Genomic DNA, 25,026 nt, shown 5'->3' on the forward strand with positions numbered 1-25,026 from the left:
GCTCCCCATAGCACTCCTTTTATTGTGGTTACATGAATATGCATAGGTTCATTAACATATGACGTCTTACATAGGTATACATGTGAACAAAGAATACTGTGTGTGTGTGTGTGTGTGTGTGTGTGTGTGTGTGTGTGTGTGTGTGTGTGTGTGTGTGTGTGTGTGTGTGTGTGTAGGTCAAGATGTGACCCTGTGAAGCCTCCCTAAAGCTAGTGCCAGGATGTCTGAGTCCATCTAACAAAAGGCTCTTATACTTAAACAGATATACATGTGCTTGCTATACCATAAATCAACAAGAAAAGATAAACTCTCCTAGGGAGTATGTGATTTATACCAAGGACACTCTAGAAGAACGGATGCACTCCCTAACACACAGAGCTGTTACTTTAGGATGAAACATCCTTTCAATCCACCAATGATTATATACACTTCTAAGCATATATGAGTAAATATTTCTAAGCATAAATGACAATCAACAATACAAATCTAACAAAAGGGTTTTCAGATAGCTCACAATACAAACGCAGCAACATACCTTACATTAGAAACACACTTATCATACTTATCAAAGTATTATCGTAACTTACATGGACTTTGTACAACTTATTCCTGCCGCGACAGACTGCTCTATACGCGTTACGGGGCATGCCTCTGATCACATCTGTCCTTAGTGCGACTGCGCATACAGTTCCGACAACCCCCGCAAGGATGACTTATGGTACAGATCAGCGGTTCATTACACTCCCACCAATCATGCTATGATTTACAAACTAGCTAATCATACATGATTTGAACAACAACAAAATGAGACCACTTCAACCAATATACAGGTGTACAAACATCAGAGCAGGTGCCACCTGGACTGTTACATTGTTTATGTCAGTATGTCAGTTCCTCTCAGATAATAACATGGTTGTTATTATTCTCTTTCAACAAGAACCACCAGTTTTTGAATAGGCCGCTCGATGATGGGGGGCTTGAAAGCACGGTCCTGTTTCTTGGTCTGACTTTGGACTCCTACTTGAACTTTGACCCGACGGACTAAACCATCATCGCCTTCAATAGTTTCAACGATACGCCCCAGTTGCCACTGACACCTTGGTAACATATCTTCCTTGATGATAACAATGTCATTCACTTTTAGATTACGGCGGGTTTTGTGCCACTTCTGTCTTGTGGAGACATTCATGAGGTATTCTCTTTTCCACCTACCCCAGAACTGCTCAGTTAAGTATTGTACTCTACGCCACCTCTTCGCTGCATACAAGTCTTCTCTCACAAATTTCCCAGGTGGTGGTAGAGCAACTTTGGACTTCATCAGTATAAGATGGTTCGGAGTAAGAGGTTCAGGTGCCTTTGGGTCACAGATACTGCCCACAGTCAAGGGGCGGCTATTTACAATAGCCATGGCCTCATAAAACAAAGTTCTAAGAGAGGCATTGTCTAGTCTTCCTGCACACTGAGCAGTAGTGGCATTTAGCACATTACGAATGGTCCTAATTTGGCGTTCCCAGATGCCACCAGCATGACTTGCAGAAGGAGCATTGAAAACAAACTCACACTGTTTGTCTGCCAGGAAAGCCTCCAGTGCCTGCATGTCACATTGTTTGAGAGCCTCTCTGAACTCATTTCTGGCTCCTACAAAGTTTGTGCCTTGGTCACAGCGGAGTTGGCAAACAGCTCCTCTGAGGCTGATGAAGCATCTAAGGGCATTGATGAATGCATCTGTTGATAGGTCTTCTAGCATCTCGATATGAACAGCACGTGAAGACAGGCATGTAAAGATAAGCCCATACCTTTTGTACTCCTTACGGCCCCGCTTGATGGAAAATGGACCAAAGCAATCCATACCAGAGTACGAGAAAGGAGCGGAGGCTTCAGTCCTTTCTTTCGGGAGCTCTGCCATGCGTTGCTCCTCGGTGGGGCGCCGAAGTTTTCGACATTGCACACATTTATGTATTAACTTGGCAACTGCTTTGCTTCCCCCAAGCACCCAAAACCCATTTGCTCTGAGTTCTGCTAGGGTTTGACTGCGACCCTGATGACAGATGGTGGCATGGTAATGAGACAGTATTAGTCTTGTAATGTGACTTTCCTTTGGAAGGATAACCGGGTGTTTTAGTTCTCGACTGAGCGTTGCCTTTGTCAGTCTTCCACCTACACGAAGAAGTCCTTCATCTAAGATGGGATCAAGACAACTTAGGGGGCTAGAGCATGGAAGAGAGTTGCCCTTCTGAAGTGTCTTTATGTCTTGCAAAAAGGCTTGTCGCTGAACCAGACTGATTACTAGTTCACAAGCTTTTCTCCTTTCCTCTACCGTCACAATGCTGCTGACACGATCTGACTTCATGCCTAGTCTCTTAATTCTTGCAACTACTCTGATGAGCGTTGTCCAGCTGGAAAAGCGGCTTAGACGGTTCAGAATGTCATTTTGCTCATTGGCATGGGTGGCAAAGGTTTTCACCGATTTAACTTCAGGGTCACAGACTAGCAAATCTGGTGAAAAATGTAGTGTTGGGTGTAGCTCAGGTTTCCATAGAAATTTAGGACCCGATAACCAGTTCGTTGACAGAATGTCCCCTGCACATAGACCTCTCGAAGCGTGGTCAGCTGGGTTTTCTGCCGTATCCACATAGTGCCACTGAGCAGGGTCTGTGGTTTCTCGGATTAGCTGAACACGATTTGCGACAAACACATGGAATCGCCGTGCCTCATTGCTGATGTAGGCCAATACAACTTGGGAATCAGTCCAAAAGAATTCCTCGTCAATCTGCATGCCGAGCTCTGTTTTTAACATGACGCTTAGCCTTGCGGAGATTACTGCAGCCGAAAGCTCCAGCCTTGGGATGCTCATGAGCTTTGTTGGTGCGACTCTTGCTTTGGCTAACACAAGGCTACAGTGTACTTCATCCTTTCCATTCTTGTATCTGAGGTAGGAACATGCACCATAACCTATGTTACTGGCATCTGAAAAGTGATGCAGTTCCACCCTCACTATGTTGCCAAAGTCTGGAGGATGGTAGCATCTGGGTATCGCTATTTCCTTTAGCCTGTGTAGATCCCTTTTCCATTGCTCCCACCGTGCATGTAGGCTATCGGGAAGCTGATCATCCCAACCTACGCCCATGCGACACAGCTCCTGGAGAATACATTTACCACTCAGGATAAAGGGAGCTACAAGACCCAGAGGGTCGTAGAGGGAGGAGACAGCGGACAGGATACCACGACGAGTTGAGGGTTGGTCCCTTTTGTCAATGTTGAAGCTGAAGGTGTCACTTTCTATTGACCACTGAATGCCAAGTACGTGACCCTCCGCTGTTGAATCCAGGCTAAGGTTGAGAGGTCCGGTGGTTACTGCCCTTTCTGAAGGCGCAACACCACATAGCGCCTCCACCTTGTTCGAGTTAAATTTGTGCAAGTGTAAACCTCCAGTCTTACACAGCTGCTGTGCATTGATAATCAGGTCTGTAGCTTCTGTGACTGATGGGACGCTAGTCAGTCCATCATCAACGTAAAAGTTCTTTTCAATGAAAGCAGCAGCCGAAGGATAATCGGCTTCGCATTGCTGTGCAAGATATTTAAGGCCGAAATTGGCACACCCTGGAGAGGAACCAGCACCGAAAAGGTGCACCGCCATTCTATACTCTTGGGGTTCTGTTTCCAGCTGACCGCCCTTCCACCATAGGAACCTCAGGTAGTTCCGCATGTTGGGTGGAACATAGAACTGATGGAACATTTTTTCAATGTCGCAGGTGATGGCTACTGCTTCCCTCCTAAAGCGGCAGAGAACTCCTACTAGAGAGTTTATCAGATCAGGGCCAGTCAATAAGGTGTCATTCAGAGAGATGCCCAGAAACTTGGCTGAACAGTCGAAGACCACCCTAAGTTTATCTGGTTTCCTAGGATGGTACACCCCATGATGTGGGATGTACCAAATTGTCTCTCCCTCATGTGCTGGGGGGGCTGGTTCTGCAACACCTTTGCTGATGGTTTCCTCCATGAATGCTGTGTAATGGTCATGGTACTGCCTGTTGGACCTTAACTTCCTCTTGAGGTGTTGCAAACGAGCTTCAGCCAGTCGCTTGTTGTTTGGCAGCATAGGTGGAGAGCTGCCCTTGAAAGGAAGTGGCATCTCATAGTGTCCATCCTTCCTTTTTGTGATTGTGCTGCTGAGGAGTTTTACAAAATGAACATCATCTTGAGAAACATATTTGTCTTGATAGTTTCTTTCGCTGAAATCCATTTCTAGGACCTTCAACACATCATTGACCGGAGGCAATGGCATTTCCTTTACTGCCACTCTGTGTACAAAGCTTTGATGTTCCTTTCTATCAAGATATGGATTTGCTGATCCTATGATGCTCCAGCCAAGCACGGTTCTTTGAGCAAATGGATAGTTTTCTGACCCTACAATGACTTCTAGAGGGGCCAGTGCTGATGGGCAATCATAGCCAATCAGCAATCCCACTTCACAGTCTTGAAGTGGCTGCAGCTTGTTTGCCAGTTGCCTCAGATGTGGCCACTGAAGTGCGGTGTCCTTTGTAGGAATGTGAGACTAATCGACTGTGATGAAATCCCTTGTATATGCCTGGCGTAGCTGAACATGCGACTCACTATGGAGCCCACGAACTTGCAATCCACAAGCCACTTTGCTAGCTATGACTGTGTCTACTGCTGTCATTGTACTGAGCCTTAATTGCACTGGCTGAGTCTTCACATTTAGTGCAGAGACCAGATCTCCCAAGATGAAAGTTGAATCGCTCTGTGTCGAGCAGAGCATATGTGAGAATCTCACTGTGGGGGTCTTCTGCCAATGACACAAAAACTGGAACAATGCTAGACGTAGCTGAGGAGTATCTTGTCAATGTGTGTGACATGACATTGCGGACTTCCTTTGTCTCATTTCCTGCAGATGGTGAATCACTGTTTAACATTTCACTGGCTCCCTCAATTCTCTCTATGTGCAAGCAAGTTGGATGATTTCGACCACATATAGTGCATGTGTGCCTTCTTTTGCATTCTTTACTAGTGTGACCCTTTCTTAAACAGCCAAAGCAAAGACGGTTTTCACGAATGAAAGCTCTCTTTTCATCAGGAAGCCTTGTGGCAAAGGTTGGGCACTTGGCGACACCGTGTGTTTCATCGTTGCAGACGAAGCATGGTGGTCTTGGCTTTGAAATTAAGGTCCCTGGTTTACCTGCAGAGTGCTTAGCTTGAGCATTGGTGCTGAGTGCCTTGGTTCTCTTAGGAAGCCTTTCATCTGTAACTTTAGTGGTTAATAAGAAGGGAGAAGCAATGGGGTTGCAGGCTATTCTAGCTTCCCTTTGTAGAAATCTGGTGAAATGAGCAAATGGTGGATACTCTTGACATCTGTCTAGTTCATCCACAACAACACGACCCCATCTGCGTACCAGCCATTCGGGTAGTTTTTTGAGAAGTTTATGATTTTCTTCACAATCATTTAGAATTGCCAGCCCTTTAACATGAGGGATGGCCTCGGCACAACTTTGAAGGAAATCTGAAAACTCTCTGAGGGCTACTGGGTCATTGGGAGCTATTTTTGGCCATTTCATCAGTTTATCCCTGAAAGCCTTTTGGACAACAAATGAACTTCCATACCTCTCCTGAAGAATCTCCCAGGCACCCTGATATGCATCTTCTGAGTTTCGATAGAAGAATCCTTCGACCGCCTTCCGTGCCTCACCAGCAAGATAACTTTTCAAGTACAACATTTTTTCGCCTGCGGGGAGGGGTTTGTGGCCAATCAATGCCATAAAGGATATCTTCCAGTCTATAAACTTTAAAGGGTTACCAGTGAACACTGTGGGTTCAGGTGCAGGCAGACGGTTGGAGACGAACAAGCTTGCAAGCTCCTGTGTTAAGCTGACCTCCTGTTGCCTTTGCAAAATCTCAGGTGGTGCACACTGAGGTCGAAATGATTCAGCCTGTGGATTCAATGGATTCTGAGATTCAATGATTTGGCTATCAAGTTGTGATTTGTCATCTGCTTCATACTTAAGGCTTTCCAATCCATCGTAGTTGTTGTAAGCTCTCACTCTGGCTGCTGCTACTTTTACCTCATTTTCTGCCTGTAGCTGTTGCAGTTTAGTTCTCTCTTCCTCTAGCTTTGCTGTCATTTCTGCAATCATTTGTGCTTCCTTGATTTTCCACTCATGCTCTAAGCTACTCAACTTGGCTTGCTGTTCATGTATTCGTTGCATTGCCTTCGCCTGTTCTAGTTTAGCTGCAAGGTCAGCTTCGGCATCCACACGTTTGCTAGAAGTCGTAGATGTGGCTCCAGAGTATGAATCTGAGCCCTTTGAATGCTCTGAAATAACTGTTTCTGTTTCAGTTTTCCCAAAAACAGATCCATACTCCTCCTTACTTAATATCATCCTTACACGCTCCTTCTCGAGCCTGTCATTAAAAGTATTATCTATATCTTCTAGTCGTTTACTAATGAGATCACAAATTTCTGTTGTTAGGGCAACACACGCATCCATTTTCTTGACAACATCTGGAGTAGAAGTATGATTACGTCGGATAGGCTCATACAGTTCATGCATTAATGCTTCTTTAGCCTTAATGTCCGTTTGTGTTCTAACAAGGTCTTCGTTTGAGCAGAAACCTTTCAGCCTTGTTCTAACTCCTCTTGCTAACTCCTTCCAGGACTCATATGCCTTGCTAAATGACCTTTCATTTTTCTTGGCCTCCTGTTCATGCATCTCCTGCCCCTTTTCTGTTAGTCTTCGCTCTCTGGAGCTGGACCTGGCCTCTTGTGCCTCTGTAGATTTGTCTATTTCTTCAACAGGGGACAACATTATTATTAATTTTATTTTTGGCTTGTTGCACCTGCCCTTTTAAGTGTATATATCTTAACTCAAATGGGTTGAGTGGTGGTTTCAAACTTATTAACACTCAACTTAGATATTTACACCTTTAACCTCACAGACTGGCAACAAAACCAAAATAATACTGATGATGCCCTCAAATCAGACAATTTGCCACTTAAGTTTTTACAGAAGTACAACTGATAGCATAAAGCCCAGATTCAGTCTTAGACATTCTGATGCAAGAAATGTGGGATAGTCAGCATCACAACTTTACATGCTACTGTGTTAAATACAGAAGAGGTCTTTCTTTCTTGCATTACTTTAGACTGCCATGTTGAAGATCATTTGCTCACACAGCTTACAAGATGAAGGTGTGCATGACATTGTATTTATAATGTCCTTATTTTGAGTCCTTTACTGATCCAGTAGTCTCTAGATGATGCGATACACTCCTTTACTCACAGTTCGACGAAAGAATAAGATGAGTGTAGATGGCTGCAAGGCAGCGATGAGTTTTCACTGTAGCAGCCCTTGGCATCAAGAACGACAGAAGAGTCTCTAACGGGTGCAGCCATTTATTTCCTCACCACACACAGCTCATTCTCTGGACGTTGAGCACCGTGAAAACTATAAAATAAGAAAAAATTGATACCCGTACAGTACCCTTTGAACTATAACAATGAGCTTAAGTTAATTCAGGCAAGTTCAAACAAGTAATTCTGAGATATACAGTCACAGATTAAATAAAACAAAAGGGGTTACTTCAAACAGCATCAAGGGATTACACAGTTCAGTTAAATAAAATATAACAACAGATCATCTCTCATCACATACCTCAGTCCGCTTGCCAAGGGTGCAAAACTCCGGTAAACACTTAAACACTTCGGCCCGTTTCTCATGGGGTGCTGCTAGCTTGCATGACACACATGTCTAGCTAAAAAATAGCACATGGATGTAAGTAACGTAAATAAAGAATAAAAGGGTTTTCAGATAGCTCACAATACAAACGCAGCAACATACCTTACATTAGAAACACACTTATCATACTTATCAAAGTATTATCGTAACTTACATGGACTTTGTACAACTTATTCCTGCCGCGACAGACTGCTCTATACGCGTTACGGGGCATGCCTCTGATCACATCTGTCCTTAGTGTGACTGCGCATACAGTTCCGACAACCCCCGCAAGGATGACTTATGGTACAGATCAGCGGTTCATTACAGATGGCAAAACTGAACATGAAGGGAGAACAGCAGGGAGAGCACGCAGGGGATTTCACAGGGTATGAACACAGACGACGCGACGAGGAACAGAGGCAAACACACACCATAAGTACACAGAGTGTCATGATCTGGCTGTGTGTAGGCAGATGAGGACCCAAACGCAAAACTCACGGAGGCAGGAACTGAACTCAAAATCACTGCTTTATTGCAGGGTTTACAACGAAACAGAACTAAACTGGGAATACTAACAGAAGACCGTGGGAACACAGAAAGACACACAGGTTCGGGGAGAAGACATTGACGACACGACACTGACCTGATGGAGACATCCACATAAATACACAGAGGGTTAACGAGGGAAGTGGGAGCACACGGGGAACACAGCTGACACAGATAATCATAACGAGACAGGGCAGGAGTGAACACAACATGACGCATACTGACGAGAGACTGTCAAAGTAAAACAGGAAGTACACAGAGGTTCAGACAGGAGGAGAACGAGCACGGGGAGAAAACAGACATAACAGGCTGGGGAAAACATGGAATAAAACACAAGGAGAGATGAGGGCTCACAGATACACAGGGGCACACAGGAGGTAACCAAATAAGGAACATCTTAACTAAATAACCTAGGAACCAAGGCATAAGTAGGGGACAAAATACAAAAACTAAGAATACTGGGCCAACATGGCCCAGGACCATGAGATCACCCCCCCCTCAAGGGCTGGCTCCCGACAGCCCAAACCCGAGAACCAAAACAAGACAAACAGAAAACAACCCACCCAGGGCGGGAGGCGGGGGACCAGGATGGAGGGAACGAAACCAAACAAAAGACAAGGAGCACGAGAACAAAACTGAGTCCACAAATACACAAAAAGAGTTCCAAACAGGGAGGCAAATGTCCAAAGAGGCCAGAAGGCCGACACGCGAGGTGACAGCACAAAAGTTCAGTTCGGCTGTTCCGAGGGCCGGCCACGTGAAAAGTGGCAGTGGCAGCAGAGCGGGTCCGGAGGCCGGCCGCGTGGAAGACGGCGGCGGCAGCAGAGCGGGTCCGGAGGCCGGCCGCGTGGAAGACGGCGGCGGCAGCAGAGCGGGTCCGGAGGCCGGCCGCGTGGAAGACGGCGGCGGCAGCAGAGCGGGTCCGGAGGCCGGCCGCGTGGAAGACGGCGGCGGCAGCAGAGCGGGTCCGGAGGCCGGCCGCGTGGAAGACGGCGGCGGCAGCACCCAAGCGTCGGGCGTACTGGTTGAGGCTCGGTGGGCACAGGACCAGACGAGGCAGGACCAGATGGAGCCGGACCAGGCGAAGGCAATGCGGGAGCCGGACCGGGCGTGGGTGCAGCTGATGCAGAGGCCGGACCGGGCGTGGGTGCAGCTGATCCAGAGGCCGGACCGGGCAATGGCTGAACGGGTCCCTGGGACCCTCCAGCGGAGACGAGGAGGTGCTGGCCGGGCTGACCTGAGCCGCCAGCGGAGACGAGGACGTGCTGGCCGGGCTGACCTGAGCCGCCAGCGGAGACTAGGAGCGGCTGGAGAGGTTCCCCTGAACCCCCAGCGGGACCAGAAGCAGAGCCAGCAGGTGCAGAGACTTCTGCCTGAGGGGACGCTAACTGTAGCTGCACAGGGCACGCAGTCGGCTTGGGATGCAACCGCTGGGGCTGTGCAGGACAAACAGTCTGTCCAAGCTTTGTTAGCACGACGCTGTCCTCAACTGGCTGAGTGTGCTCACAAGAGCTTCCAGCAGAAGATAGCAGTGACTGGACGAGTTGCTGAACTACTAACTGAGCTGGTAACAGAGTTAATGACTGAGCTGATAACCGAACAGGCAATGGAGCAAGAAACTGAGGTGGTAACAGAGCGGATGACTGAGCAGGTAATGGAGCTGATAACTGTGCTAGAGACTGAACTGGTGACAAAATAAGAAACTGTGCTAATAACTGAGCTACTGACTGCGTTATGGACAGAAATCCCAGTTGTAGTGGTAGTTGTGCTTGTGGTTGAGCAGGTGTCTGACTCTTGGCTGCTCTCCTTCTGGGAACAGGAACAGGTGCTAGGCCTGGCCGAACACCAGCCATCCCCACCCGAGGAACAGATACGGGTGCAGGGACGAGCTGGGCTTTGGCTGCCTTTACCCTGGGGGCCGGTGTAGGTGCAGGAGCAAGCTGGACCTCTGTTGCTCCCACCCGAGGAACTGAAACGGGTGCAGGAGTCGGCAGGGTCACGGCTGACCTCACCCGGGGAACCGGAACAGGCACAGGGGACTGCTGGGTGTCCATCAACCCCACCCGAGGAGCAGGTACGGGTGCCGGGATGAACGGAGCCTCTGCCAGGCTGGGGATAGAAGCAGGGACCGGCTGGACCTCAGCCACCCTCTCCCGAGGAACTGATACGGGAGCAAGGGAAAGCTGGGCCCACGCTGCCCTGGTTACAGGAACTGGAGTTGGAGAGCAGAGTTCAGGAGCAGTAACAGACACTGGGAAAACCAAGTTAGTGGAGCCAAACCCAGTGTCAGCAAACAGAGACCTATGGCAGACCACTTTTAGCAACTCCGCTGTTTTTAAGCTGTCCATGTTAGAAGTAGCAGTCTTTAAAACAGTCATTGTACAGAAGGATCCCGGTTTAGCAAAGTCAGAGTCTGTAATTCTTGGCTCAGAAGGAGCCGTTATAGAAATAGATGCATTCCTATAGACTGTTTCTAAATACGCTGGTTGGAGAGCAGCATAGTTCAGGACTGAAGAAACACCATCCACAGTCTTATACATAGGAGGTACAGGAGTTGGGGAGTTAACACAGGCGGTGTCCGAGGCAACTGGGTGAGAAACTAACTCAGGAATAGTCAACCTGAGCTCCCTTAGCAGTTTACACATGACAGACGGTAACTTGTTGCACTTAACCTTAACAGTTGTGATTGAATGCACAGTCTTAGTGTTTTCAAAACCTGAGTTAACAGACTTCGCATCAGCTAGTGTTAACACGAGAGGAGCAACATTCTTTATCCCTGGAGAAACAGAGTCAGAGCTAACAGACAAGGCAGGAAAAGCTAAATGTGGCAGAGGGTCACGAGCAACCTGAGAAACAGAAAGTGTAGCCTTTGAAGGTTGGCAGACACACTGTTCATTTTCCAGGGGGTCCCCTCTGTTTTCAGCAGGAAGAGGAACCTCAGGACAGTTTGTTTTAACATTTAGTTCACAAGTATGCAACTCAAAAATAGTCTTTTTCTTTTCTAAAGTGGGATTATCAGTCTGTGTGTTAATTACTGCTGACCCGGGAGGAGCAAAGGAAAAACAGTCATTCTCAAACATGGGTGTGAGGGTAGGTAATGCAGACTCTGGATTAACTGACCCAGAATTACCAGACACAGAGTTAACGGTCTCTGGGATGACGTACACAGAGTTTACAGTGCCAGAATTTTTTAATTCAGCCTGAACAGCAGTCTCTAGGGGGGGGGGAAACGAACTCAGTCTCATGCTTAATAGGTGCAGAGGTGAACTTAGAAACGTTATGAGGCCTGGAAACACAGTCATTTTCGAACGTACTGTTCTTCTCTGGTGAGTTACAGACGTGAAAAACGGCGGACTCAGGAACCAAATATTGTCCGAGTCGGTCCGACTTGGAAGTGGCATGGAAAAAACAGTCAGATTCACTCACCACCGGAGTTTGCTCAGTAACTGTAGAGTGGCGACGGCGTGAGCGTCGTTTATTCCTGGGAACTGTGCCGTGAGTTCCCGAGGCTGTAGACGCGGGCACCTCAGAGACGTCGGCTGGCTGAGCCGATGACGGGCCGGGCTGCGCCGAAGAGACAGGGAGCTTGTGCAGCTCCGAGCGTGGAAGTCCCAGGAAGAGCGCAAAGGACTGCAGCGGAGAAAGGCTGCTTGTCGGAGGCACGAAATCTCTCCTCGGCCGCCGAGTAACCCTCTTCTTTGCGCGGGACGTGGGCGGCGACTGGGGAGGTGAACCGGAAGTTGAAAAGGCCGGAGGAGTTGTGGCAGGCGATAGGCTGAATCCTCCAACTCTTATCACCGTGGGACAATGTGGGGAAAAGGCAGCAGCGTTTGCAGTTTGGAGGCTGCGCGGCCCACCTAGAGCCAATCGAGTCCCATAGAAGGCAGATTCGCGCTCCCGGGCATGCCGAGCCTCCTGCCTTCTCCTCTCGTTAGGGAAGGCGGGGTCTGCTCGCTGCCGGTTCCGTAGGGAGTTTGCTGGGTCCATTACTGGTCGCGTCGTACTGTCATGATCTGCGGAGGCAGACCGTACGGAAATGTGTGTGGTGGACCCAGGTGCGAACACAAGCGAAGATACAGGAGTGGATTAAACAAAAGCGAGCCTTTTATTATGGCTGATGAAAAGGAACAAACCAGAGTGAGGGCAGCCTAAGAGTATAACTCAACAGAAACCTAAACTGGACATAAACTATGGAAAGGCTATAGCTGGAGATACGGAACACAGGGGGTGGGAACACAGACGACGCGACACAGACTACATGAAACACAGAGACTAAATACACATGAGGGATGATCAGGGGAAGTGGTCACACATGGGAACACAGCTGACACACATGAACCATAACGACAGGACAGGTGAAACTGAATACACTGACATTGAATACAGACTTTCAAAGTAAAACAGGAAACATGGAGATTAGACATGAACTAGACATAACCACGCAGACGTGACACATGAACCAGGGAGACTTAGTACAGGGGAAGATGACATAAACAACTAAGGAACAAGACTAAACAGCAATCTAGAAATTAACTAGGTGCACTAAGCTAAGGCACAACAGAAGTACAAAAGATACATAAACTCAAACACTGGGTCGCTTGACCCAGGACCATGACACAGAGAGACACTGGGAAATCACACGCAGGTGGGAGACACAGCTGGACCTGGTTAACCTGACGAGACAGGGGAACACTGACACCAGGGACCAATAGAGGGAGCACAAACCCAGAACCCAGTATCTAAAATCCCAAAACACAAACCATCCCAAAACAGCCCATGAATAATAAAGAGAATAATAACAATAAAGAACACAAACACAAAGTCACTGAGTCATGGCCGCAGGACCATGACATAAATACTTAAAAAAAAAACGAGGACAGCATTTATTTGTTGTGGGCTCTGAATTGGAAGTTATGTTTATTAGTAACCCACTTCACATGAAAATGTAAAGCCAATCATCCATTTTTTGCTAACTGTTTATCCAGTTCACATTGGTATGGGAGTTAGTTTCTCTTCCAGCTAGAGTGCATGTTGCCACGGTATCACAGGGCTTCAAAATGTTACGTATTTCGGTTGTTTAAAATAACAGATTTCAATTCAGTTTTATTTATATTACAATCACAAAACGGTTTATAGTGTAAGGCAAAGACCCTGCAATATTACAGAGAACCCCATCAATCTGATGATGAGATGGCAGGGAAGAAAAACCCTCTTCTAACAGGAAGAGAGCTGCAGCAGAAGCTGGCTCAGGGAGGGGCAGCCATCTTTAAATTAACCCCAACTTCAACTTATTAGTGGGCGAATGTAAAAAAAAAAGATTGAAAAGGAAAATAGTGATTCCACAAACAACAAACAGGACAAAATCTAAACTACAGGAGAGAATAGATGAAAGTTAATCCACTGCAGAGTTAAAAGAGGGTTGTGAAAGAGAAGTGCTTATTGCATTATGGGAAGTTCTCCAGCAGCCTGAGCCTATAGCAACATAACTAAGGGCAGATTCAAGGTCACCAATAAAAAGCTTTACAATTTAACATTTCAGTGAAAATAATATGGAGCACAGAGACAAGTATGTCATTTTACAGATGTCAGAAAGTAACAGGCATGCCAGCTCAATACAAAGTTTTAATAAGTAGCTGTTGCTGCTCTGTGCAGTTAACAGGATTTACAGTATTTGACTTCTTTAAAGCTTAACAGTAAAATTATTCTTTTCTGTAATCATGTGTCCCAAGAGACATGTTACTGATCTGAACAAAAAATCAACTTCATAAATAGAGAACATAAATGGTAAATGGCCTGTATTTATATAGCGCTTTACTAGTCCCTAAGGACCCCAAAGCGCTTTACATATCCAGTCATCCACCCATTCACACACACATTCACACACTGGATGTGTGTGTGAATGGGTGGATAACTGGATATAAAAAAATGTGATATGTAATAGGCTGTAATTCTTCAGCTTCAGCTTCCTTGTAACGCTAATGCAGTAGCTAATTATTAGTTAATAACAAACTGCTGTGTTTTTATAGATGCCATCGATGCCAGTGTGAGTATCAGTCTTCTCTCTTTATTTTAATTTCAGTAAATATAACAGCTGTTCAATATTCACTACAAGACGTTGTGCTCAGCTCATTTCATGTTAATTGAAGTAAATGAAGAGACTAAACATTACAAATGTGGGACCAGAAATTTTTTTAAAAAAGGAAAAGGTTTTATGAAGTTGGACTGAGAACTTAGAATCCAGTGTTTCTGGACTTTAGCACTGAATCCAGGAAGTCGTAATGAGCTGCTTTGCAGACGTCATGCGTCAGCGTTCTATAACTGGTTATTTTTTTATTTTTTCCAATTCTGTAAAACAAACAAACAAACATTTACTGTCATATTATTTTCGCTTGACAGCTATGCAAGTGGGAGCTGTGTGAGTTCAGGACCCAGGGTCTATCAATTGCAGTAGCATATGTCTTAAAGGGACAGTCAGTTGTTTTGTGAATTTATTTAATAGAAAAAAAGGAAAACTGTTTGTTTCGCCAGTTTGTGTAAGCCACCATGCCACCTTGAATACAGTGGTTGAGATGTTGTCTGTGGCTATATACGTACTACACCAAAGGCGGAGGAGACGAGAACTCGGAGACGTTTGCCTGCCGTAGAGACAATTCATGTCTGCACCCTCAGACTCAAGATATGAAGGATCATACCTATGTTTTGTCATCTGAGAAATGATCCCCTTCATCAAAGAAGATTCCCAATATTGTTGCAGTTACTTGTTATCAGCAGAGTAGACATACCACCCTCCCATCTCCCGACAGCTGGCGACAAGCCAGCTAAACAACAACAACAGCTGGTTATAAGTTAATGTTATGACAGCTAGTGTCAGCTCGAGTGTCTTAAAAATGACACTTTCCCTCTGATAAACAGTTTTAATACTTAATCACGCTGTATGAGAGTTTATTCACTAAGCGTCAGTGCACAGAGTTCAGAACCACTTTAGAGAAAGTTTCACTAACACCGTGGATACATATTGTACTGAGGTAAACAGTGACCTTTCAACCCACACTCACTACAGGGGTAAGAGTTGTTTGTCCTCCAGCAGCCACCGTAGCTAGGAATTTGCACTTGAATTGGGAAGGATGCTGACATCTAGTGGGGAAAATTTACATACTGTAACTTTGTGTTTTTTGCCTTATGATTTCGGCATACATTTTGCAGTGTATCAGTCCTATTCTGATAGATTTTAGTGGGCTTGATGTTGTTCTCCTATATTTAGAATTTTCAAGGCTTGTTTTGTAGTGTTTGAAACTTGAAATAAACTCTGTAGCAGATCTTTGTAGCTCTTTAATACCAGTTTTCCCTCCATATTATTATTACAAAATCATCTTAAATAATTTTCTTTAATCCTTAATTAGGTTGATGATGCGTGGTGTGATGTGAGTAGGGATGGTGAAGACACAAATGCTTATAGGAATAAGAAGAGGATGAGAAGGGGAGAGAGGAATTAAGAATGACAGCAGAGAGGGACAGTCGTCAGGGAGGATTCATCCTCCACAGAGAAACACCATTCACTCTCTAATCTGCTGCCCGCAGCTCGGCGGCTGCCACGGCAAAACTCAAGAGCCTGTCAAGTCGGCAACAGCAGTTGGATCTTAATTGAGTGAGGCCTCCCAGACGAGCCCATGTGGGGAGCTGGAGACCACCCACCCAGATGTCTGTGCGGGAAAACATGAGGGTTCATCTCATAAGTCTTAAAATGCCAAGCGAGACTTTCGTTCCATTCCTGATACATTTCCTAAGGCTGCTCAGAAAATCTGTGGTGACATTGTGAATTTCTTGCTCTTAATATAGATCACAGCCCTTAAATTCTGAATTTACAGACCTATCGTTTCTGTCCCTCTTAATGTTCTTTAAGTGTCACTCAGCTCAGTCCTCCCGGTGACACTCTCCACAGTCATAGCACTGTCTGTAACAGCAACAAGCCACCAATCAATAACTGGCTATATATCTCAGTTTTTGCCTCTGAAATTGGTGGAGAAATTCCAGACAGGCTTAAGTCCAAGGTCTCCTCTCCTCAGACATCCAGTATTTCAGTAGCTGGTAGTCTTGTGAAACAACAGCAGGCAGCTTCTCTGCCCAGGGGACAGAGTGATTGTAATGCTTTTAGGGTTTAATGCTTTCAGGGTATTTATAGATCTCTGAGGGACGCTGAGTGCTCTCTCTCTGTCTCTTTCTCTCTGCCTCTTTTCCTCTCTTGCCAACTCCCATCTTGGTGTTGTGTTCACAGCTTTTTATCAAATTGCACAGTGAGAAATGTGAAACAGGTACCACAGGCTGCAGTCCAAACATGGGGGGCCTGTATGTGAAAGTGACAGATAACTTATTCTCAGGTTTCAGTACTTCAGCAAGGAAAAAAACTGTATTCACCTCCATGTTGTATGTTTTGCATTTGATACCTAGTCTATCGTGTGATAACGTCGTGTGGTATTTTTCTCAGGTTGGCACTACGACTTGTGGTTTTGTTTTGTTAAGGTTCACAATTGAGGAGGGAGAGTACAAACCACCCATGGTCCAGAAGCTCTTGGTCAAACAATGATTTTAATGAATACACACGTGTGGGAAGACAACTCTGTACGCCGACAGCAAGTAGTCTTCAACTTAATCAAAGCATGAACAGATATTTTATAGCATCAGGGTTTGATTTACTGACGCCCCTTCATGCGTCACAGACAGGATATATACACAAACATCAAATCAAAACCACAACGACTTTTAACCCAGAAGATCATCTTCTATTTTCATGGCTGGTACTTTCCGTTCTTGTCTTAAAGTGAATTGTTCCTCTTTCTTGCCGAGACAACAAGGACGGTTCCTCTTTTACCGAGACATGACTAATCTCTCCTCTAAATAAATCTAACTCATGTGTGTGTGTGTGTTGACCTCACATGCTCTTTGTGTCACCTCTTCACCTACTAACTGTCTGACCTTTCACTAGACCAGAGGCTCACTGAGACTATGTGTATGTCTTCTACTAAATAAATGTTTTAACCAAGAACCTCTACTAAAACCTTAATATGAAATGACCTGATATAAGTGTTTTGTAAGCATGTATTGCAATTCCTTCTATGTTCTAGTTTTCCCTCAGCATGTATCACCTGAACAGTCACGTCAGTGAAGCTTAAGACCTTTAAAGAACCTGAACATCAACTCAAATAAGCACAGATATGCATTGTGTACACAATAGTTATAACTGCATCTGAAATACAAAATTAACATCATCATAAACATCTTAAGGCCATCTTAAAGCTATCTGTTACATTGTTAAAGCCTCGTCTTAGCCTGCTGCTCAAAATAACTTCCTGCTTCTGCAAACTCTCTGCAAGCCTGTTTCCTGTCAGCCTGTGACTTTTAGCCTTTCTGAAAGACACACACTGTTCAACCCCTGAATGCAATATAAACTCCAGATTATATTATTAATGCAATGGTAATAATGATGATTATTTAACAATAGCAGTAAAATAATTTCCCTGCTCCACAGTTTGTTGGAAAGAGTGGCATGCACTGCACTCACCAGGTGATAGTGGGTTGTTATGAATGTAACAGTATTTTCTGAGTTTGGACATTCGTCTCACAAACATTTTTAAAGCAAAAGCAACCTTAACATGTATTTTTGTGGTACTTAGAAGACTAAGATTTAAACATTAGTTAGTTTCCTGGAATTAAAGACGACAGATTTGCTGTTATCGAATGACAGCTGCAGGCACAGTTTCCCTTCCTAGGGCCCTGTTTTTGTCCTCATGTAAGGCCAGCATTATGCAATCAATTCTCATCTGACTTTTTTCTACCCATACCTTTGAATCACCCCTCTATGTTAACAATTTGTATGAGGATTTATATGTTTGGGACAGGTAGAGGACATCATCTTTAGCTATCTAGCTAGCTGTTAAGTGTTGCAATATCTGCAAAAACAAGAAGAAGGCTGGATGGGAGAGATGTTACTGTACAGCTGGTGAAGACTGCCACATTAGCATTTTTTGGTAGTTACTGGGAAAAATACATTAACTGATCAAAGAAAATGCTGCTGCTCTGTTTGATTCTAGTGATTAGAGCTTGCCAAAAACTGGTTCAGAAAGTTCAATTGAATTCAGTTTTATTTATATAACACCAAATCACAACAGCAGACACTTCAAGGCACTTTGTATTATAAGATAAAGACCCTACAATAACACAGAGAAAATCCCAACAGCCAGACGACCACCTACGAGCAAGCATTTGGTGACCGTGGGAAGGAAAAACTCCCTTTTAACAGGAAGAAACCTTCAGTAGAACCAGGCTCAGGGAGGGGCGGGGCCATCTGCTGCGATGGGCTTTTGGGTGAGGGTAAGGAAACAGGACGAAAGGGAATTAGTCCCCATAGACTCATAAACGTCCAAATTCATGATAAAATCAACATGTTTACAGATTAGCACACAAAAACAAAGAATAAAAACATTGTTATTTTTCCATCCATCAATCCATTTTTCTCCGCTTATTAAATTCTGGGTCGTGGTCGGGCTGCAGCCTGTCACAGGTGTCATGGGGCGAGAGGTGGGGTATAAACTCTACACATAGAGACACTGACACTCACATTCACAGCTCTGGCTAATTTAGAATTACTGTTTAACCTAACCTGCATGTCTTTAACTGTGGGAGGAAGAGCACCTGTGGAGAGCTCACACAGGCAGAGACAGAACATGCAAACTCCACACTGAAAGGACCCTCAGACCTTCTCACTGCATCCCATCAGTTGTTGTTGTTTTTTATAATTATTATTATTATTATTATTATTTTGTTCCAGTAGAAAATTGCAAATAATCACATAAATCCACTAAAGTGAAAATGATGCATCACTGTAGTTGAACTACATGTCGTGTGAAAATAAAGTACTTTGCCTGTAATAGAATTTTCACAGTAAATCAGTTATACAGATTTTTCTGTTATTTTTTTGGAGCTTGCCAACATTGTGATAATCACACTGAACTCAGATGTTTGGCAGCTCGTTCAGGAATGCAAACAGATGTCATTATGTTGCACACGCACGAAAAATGAAGAACATTTGCAAGCAGGCTTGATGTACTGAATGTTAGGATGTTAGATGTGGCTAATGGTTAGCACCGTCACCTCCCAGTTAGAAGAGCCTGGGTTTGAATCTAGTCCCAGTGTCTTCGTCATTTGTCTCTGGGTACTCTTGTTTCTTCACACAGTCCAAAGACATGGATGGGGTTATGAGGCTACTTGGTAATTCTACATTGCTTGTATGTGTGAACGGTTGTCATTCTCTGTGTGTTAGACTATCAGCCTGTTCAGTGCCCTGGATGTCACCCTCACCCTGTAAACCTGTATTGGATCAGAAAAAGACGAATGGATACAGTCTTATTAGAGCGGTGGCATGAGAAGTATATTTCTTGAAAAACTAACCGAGCTCAAATATTCAAAGGGTTCTTTTTCCAAAGCCTATGTTAGCAATAGTTCATTTGTAGTGTAAAATAGTTTGTCGTAATTTATATTTGAGCAGCTCACATTGATCTGAGAAAATCCAAAGATCAGGTGTTTCCACATGATAAATAAAGCTTTTGGGCTTTCTGTGATTGGCAATGCAACCTTGAATTTAAGCCAAGTTTTCCAGGAAAATATTAAGGTCAAATTGAGCCCCCCACTTTCGACACACACACCCACGCACACACACATTTTGCCGAAAGTAAGATGCAATTATAAAATACTTTCTCACTTTGAGCACGCAGTCTGATCAAGGTAATCCATCAAAGTGAGACACGTCAAGCGACCATTTCACAGCCCTTTAATAGTGGCTGAGGAAAAAAAAAGGCAGGCTGGCCTTGGCCCCATTAAATTCTCTGGCTTTAGCTGTGTGTGTGTGTGTGTGCATGGGGGTATATAATTTTGCAGGAGCAGCTCTGGTGATGGGAGACATATGGAGCTGTGTGCTTGTGAGGCAGTTTAGAAGTCCTTGGTGACATTAATCTAGTTTTGATGGTCCATGTCAATCTTCTGCACGACATGCGTGTTTTCTGTATTATAGTCCTGGGAACTAGTTCTGAGAGATTTATAGGCAAATGCACAGAACCCCTGAAGTCCCATAGAGTGATTTCGTTCAATCTTCTGTGCACGGGATAATAACTGCGGCAGGTTGTTCCACTTGTGAAATTTTAAATTCACCCATCGAACATTTCAAACGTTGCTTTTTCTTCTCACAAAACAGCAATACTATACCTTTCATACAAGGCCTAAAACATGTGCAATTAACATATTTTACAGGCTTGTTTGCTGTGTCTTACAATCCACTGGGGAACCAGAGACGGCTTCTGCTGTGAAAGCACAGTCGAATTTAATAAATGCAACGATTTGGATGCTGGGAGCCCAATAAAGATCTAAAAAAAAGCATCATATTTCATCCTTGCCTACCTCAGTGTCCCGGGGTATATGTTATCTTAATGAGTCTTCAATTCCTTTGGAATAAGCAAAAAAAAAAAAAAGAAGTTCATAATACATGCCTAGTCTGCTTCTGTGGCTGATATCCACCCATCCAAACATTTTGGCCATGATCCAGATTAATTCCTTTTTGGAGAAATAAAAAAAAGTGCCTCTTCCTGTGTTTTGTAGACTTTAATTCCACAGGTATGCTTATCTCCTGAGAGAGAAGACAGGCAAATAAACGCTCACAGATTTACTCCAGCAGTAGATGAACTGTAGCTTGCTCTGCCTCAGTTTGCAGTTTTAATACGTGCTGGGCTCCCATTGCTGTTGTGTATGGAAAACCTGATAAAACAAAGGAAGGGGTTTGCATGCAAATGGCATATTTTGAGAAAGCACCCTAATACTGTTGAAGGATTTAGTCACTCAAGCAGCAACAACACAATTGCTGGGACATTTGAAGTTAGAAACCCCCAGACCATGAAAGATGATTCATCTACCCACGGGGATGTAGAGAAGTCAAACACCTTTAATGCTACGTGTGCGTGTGTGTGTGTGTGTGTGTGTGTGTGTGTGTGTGTGTGTGTGTGTGTGTGTGTGTGTGTGTGTGCATGCCCAGGCTTTCTTTGCACCATGTGTTTGCCACTAAATTTACTTTATTTGCATAGATATAGTGAATCAGCTTTGCCACTTTTAGAGAGAGAATGAGACACTATCCTCTATTGCAAACCTATTTTTAGCTCGAGCAGTATGGCACGAGGGGTGACAGCGCTGGCCAGTTGGTTGTTTGCTCCACCACGTTGGTCCAAACTGAAATGTCTCAGAAGCACCGGATGCATTGCCATGAACATTTTAACAGGCACTCATGATCCACACAGAATGAATCATTTCAGCATGACCATAAAAGGATTTGACAAACATAAATTGTGCAACTGAAATCACATTCATTTAGTCAACAATAGCACTGTTATGTCTTACAAAACAGTAACGCAAGTAAAATGTGTAATATGTATTACACTATGCTACGAATATTTTACTAGATATTTTGTGCATCTTGCTTGTTGAGCTGTTATGCTGAAAATATTTTGAGCATAAACACTTAAAATCTTTAGATTGCTGAAATATCTGAAGATGATTTCTATCAAAATGAGATGTGTCTTTGGTGGGATGTGTTTAGTTTTATTTATTTATTGTCTACATCTGCATCTCATTACTCTCCTGTACCCAATTCCTGATTGCCTTCATGTGTATAAACAGCCTTGTCTGCATTTCAGTTTTTGTCAGATCGTCTGCTTTTGCCTTGTGGAAATCAACATTATATTCTTGGACTACCTTTTGTTTGCTGCCTTCTTTGGACAGGAACTACCAGTTTATGACCTCAAGGTGCTTTTATATTGTAAGGTGAAGACAAGAGCAACAATCAAATGACCACATCTGAGCAAGCACTTAGCAACAGTGGGAAGGAAAAACTCCAACTTTAAACTCTTTTAACAACTTTTAAGGGAAAAAAAACCGAAGAACCAGGCTCAGGGAGGGGCAGCCATCTGCTGCGACTGGTTGGGGATGATGGTAAGAAGACAGGACAAAAGAAACTCTGTACAAGAGAGATGGAAATTAATAACTAATGATAAGATGCAGAGTGGTGTATAAACACATAGTGAGAAAGGGGAGTGAACAAGAAACACAGCATCTTGGGAAACTCCCAGCAGTCTAGGCCTATTGCAGTGTTACAAAGGGAGGATTCAGGGTCAGGCTCTTCTACAGACGAGCAGCCTGAAAGCTGAAGGCTCTGCCTCTCATTCTACTTTTAAATATTTCAGGAACCACAAGTAAACCAGGATTCTGAGAGCAAAGGGCTCATTTGGAATGATATGGGATTATGACATCTTTAAGATAAAATGTTGTCCCTTTGAGTCCTGAATCTGCATTTGGATCCTGCAACCTTGAATTTCATGACATAAACAGACTGACCAATATACATGATAAACATGGAAACAGGGTCATGAATTACTGTACCATACTATCGTCTAAAACTGCTGAAGGATTCTGATGCCATGAACATTTCTTTTGCACTCATCTCTTTTCCTTCCCCATGCGTTTATATGCCACATTTTATTTTGTTAACTTTTGTCTACTTTTGTCTCTGTTTGTGTTTTGTCCTGTTTGTTGTTTAGTTGTCTCTCTGTGATCCTTTGCTCTCACTCACCAAGCAGATGGCTGGTTCCTGTTAAAAGAGAGGTCTTCTCACAAGCACCTGCTTGTAACGAATCATCAGATTCTTCACTGCAGGATCTTTACTTAACTATATGAAATGAGATGACTGTTGTTAACTAGCGTTATATATGTAAAAAGAAAAAAGAAAAAAGAACGTAACATGTATATGATATAAGTTGTGATGAAATAAAAATAAAGATGGTAGAAAAGTTTGAGAGGGAAAAGAAAAAGGACTGAAAACACATAACATGCTACCAGGACATGGCACAAATGTCCTTGGTTTCCATCACTAAACCCAAAATAACTTGTAAGTATACCCATCTGGCACAGTTCACATTTTGAAGCAGTACCTGCTAAGTTCTATCAGTCACTCAGTCTGTAGCTCATAGGAGAAATGCCAGAAAGAGGTGAAGTCTCTGAGGTGTAAAGCTCACATACTGTTTTCCAAAAACAGAAAACATGGAAGCATCGTAACTCCCAGGTCTGTTTGTCTACACCGATGCACTGTGGAAGCAATGATTTACTGTACCTGTTTATTCTCTCAACCAGTGAACTTCAGTTCAGACATTTATATCCTCTGCAGATCATCCCTGCTGCTTGCTGCTCCCCAGTTTGGAGATTTGGGGCTATTTGTCAGCTTTATAAAACTGATCAGTGGGTTAGTTGAGAAGAAAGCCTTGGCATGCAGTTACTATCCTTACTTTAGAAAAAAATAAACAAAACATTATCCAAAATGACATGTTGTTAAAGTAGAGTTCAGCTAAACTGCCACATTTTAATATTTTTATACTAGATTTATATAACCTTTAATCAGAAATGCATTTCTCTGAAGCGTGGCTTTGTGCAAACAAATTACCAAATCGCCGTTACCTTGATCAGGTTGAATGTTGAAGTTGCAAGGTTGCAAATCTAATGATGCATTTTGTAGTCAAAATTAGTTTAAAAAAATATAATTATTTTTGAATTGTTAAGCACGTATTAGAAAGCTGAAACCTTTCTAATACGTGTATGGCTACATTCAGGGGGCAGTTAGCTTAGCTTAGCTTAGCATAAATAGTAAAAGAGGGCTAAAAAGAGCTACTGTGTCCTTGTTTTTAAAAGATATACCTACAATCATCATTTAAAACAGATAATATCAAAGACACATCGTGTTTTATTTTACCTTTAACTTGCATAGTTAACCAGTGATGTTAAAAAAGTGAACTTTAGATAGCTATGCTAGTTTTTTTTCTCCTGGTTCCACTAAATAAAGTGAAAACAGCAACTTACAACCAAAAGACAAATAAGTATTGTTCTCAAAAACACACTTCAAGCAGGAGTTGAGTTTTGAATAATATGAATATAAAATGAATTTGTCAGTGGCTGATTCATGGGCTGTGAATACAATCTGACTGTTCTCCACAGCAGCAGTCCCACGGGGGGATGCTGTTTTTTACCAGGCGTGCAACATAATACACTATTTATGAATGTTCATGTGAAATTTATTGCAGCTTTATTTGGTATAAGTATGTGCGCTCACATGAGTGTACAGTGTCCACACTGGTGCCTGTGTGTATGTGTGTTGTTAAGTGTGTTTAAGCTCCAGAAGGTCTCTAAGCCCATGTTGCTCCCACAGTCATAAATGCAAGCTGGAATTATGCAGGCGCACTTAAATTCTGCAAACAACCCTTAATTCTTAATTTAGATATTAATTAGTTTCCCTGTTACTTGGCAAGGGCCTGTGATTTCCCCTGACACCGGGCATGTTTGTAACTGGGACGTCTGCTGCTTTGTGCCGCAGAGAAACATGTAGGAGACTCAATAACACCAATGAAACAACTTTATTAACTGAGACCAAACGCAGCGGCCATGAGAAGAAACACATACAGTAGGAACTGTAAACTACTTTATTCAGATAGTGCCATCTGTGATAACTCCTGGGACCCATTATATGATTCAGATTCTTTGATTTTTCGTTTCAGTGATGGATGAAAACTCAGTGAAGCACTGAAACCCATGCGCAGTCTTCAGCATTATAAATTGTGCACCCTTTTCTCATGCTAGAACTGAGCCAGAGCTTAAATATATTTTGCTATAAGTG

General features: G+C 43.7%; 1 protein-coding gene across 1 annotated transcript in view; it reads left to right on the forward strand.

Moving 5' to 3' along the window:
- LOC308412703 (metabotropic glycine receptor-like) overlaps nucleotides 1-25,026 on the forward strand; it is a 112,243-nt gene that overhangs the window by 29,125 nt on the left and 58,092 nt on the right. The gene's annotated exons all lie outside the window — the stretch shown is intronic.

Source organism: Rhamphochromis sp. 'chilingali' (assembly GCF_963969265.1).
Source record: "Rhamphochromis sp. 'chilingali' genome assembly, chromosome: 16".
Classification (NCBI taxonomy): Eukaryota; Metazoa; Chordata; class Actinopteri; order Cichliformes; family Cichlidae; genus Rhamphochromis; species Rhamphochromis sp. 'chilingali'.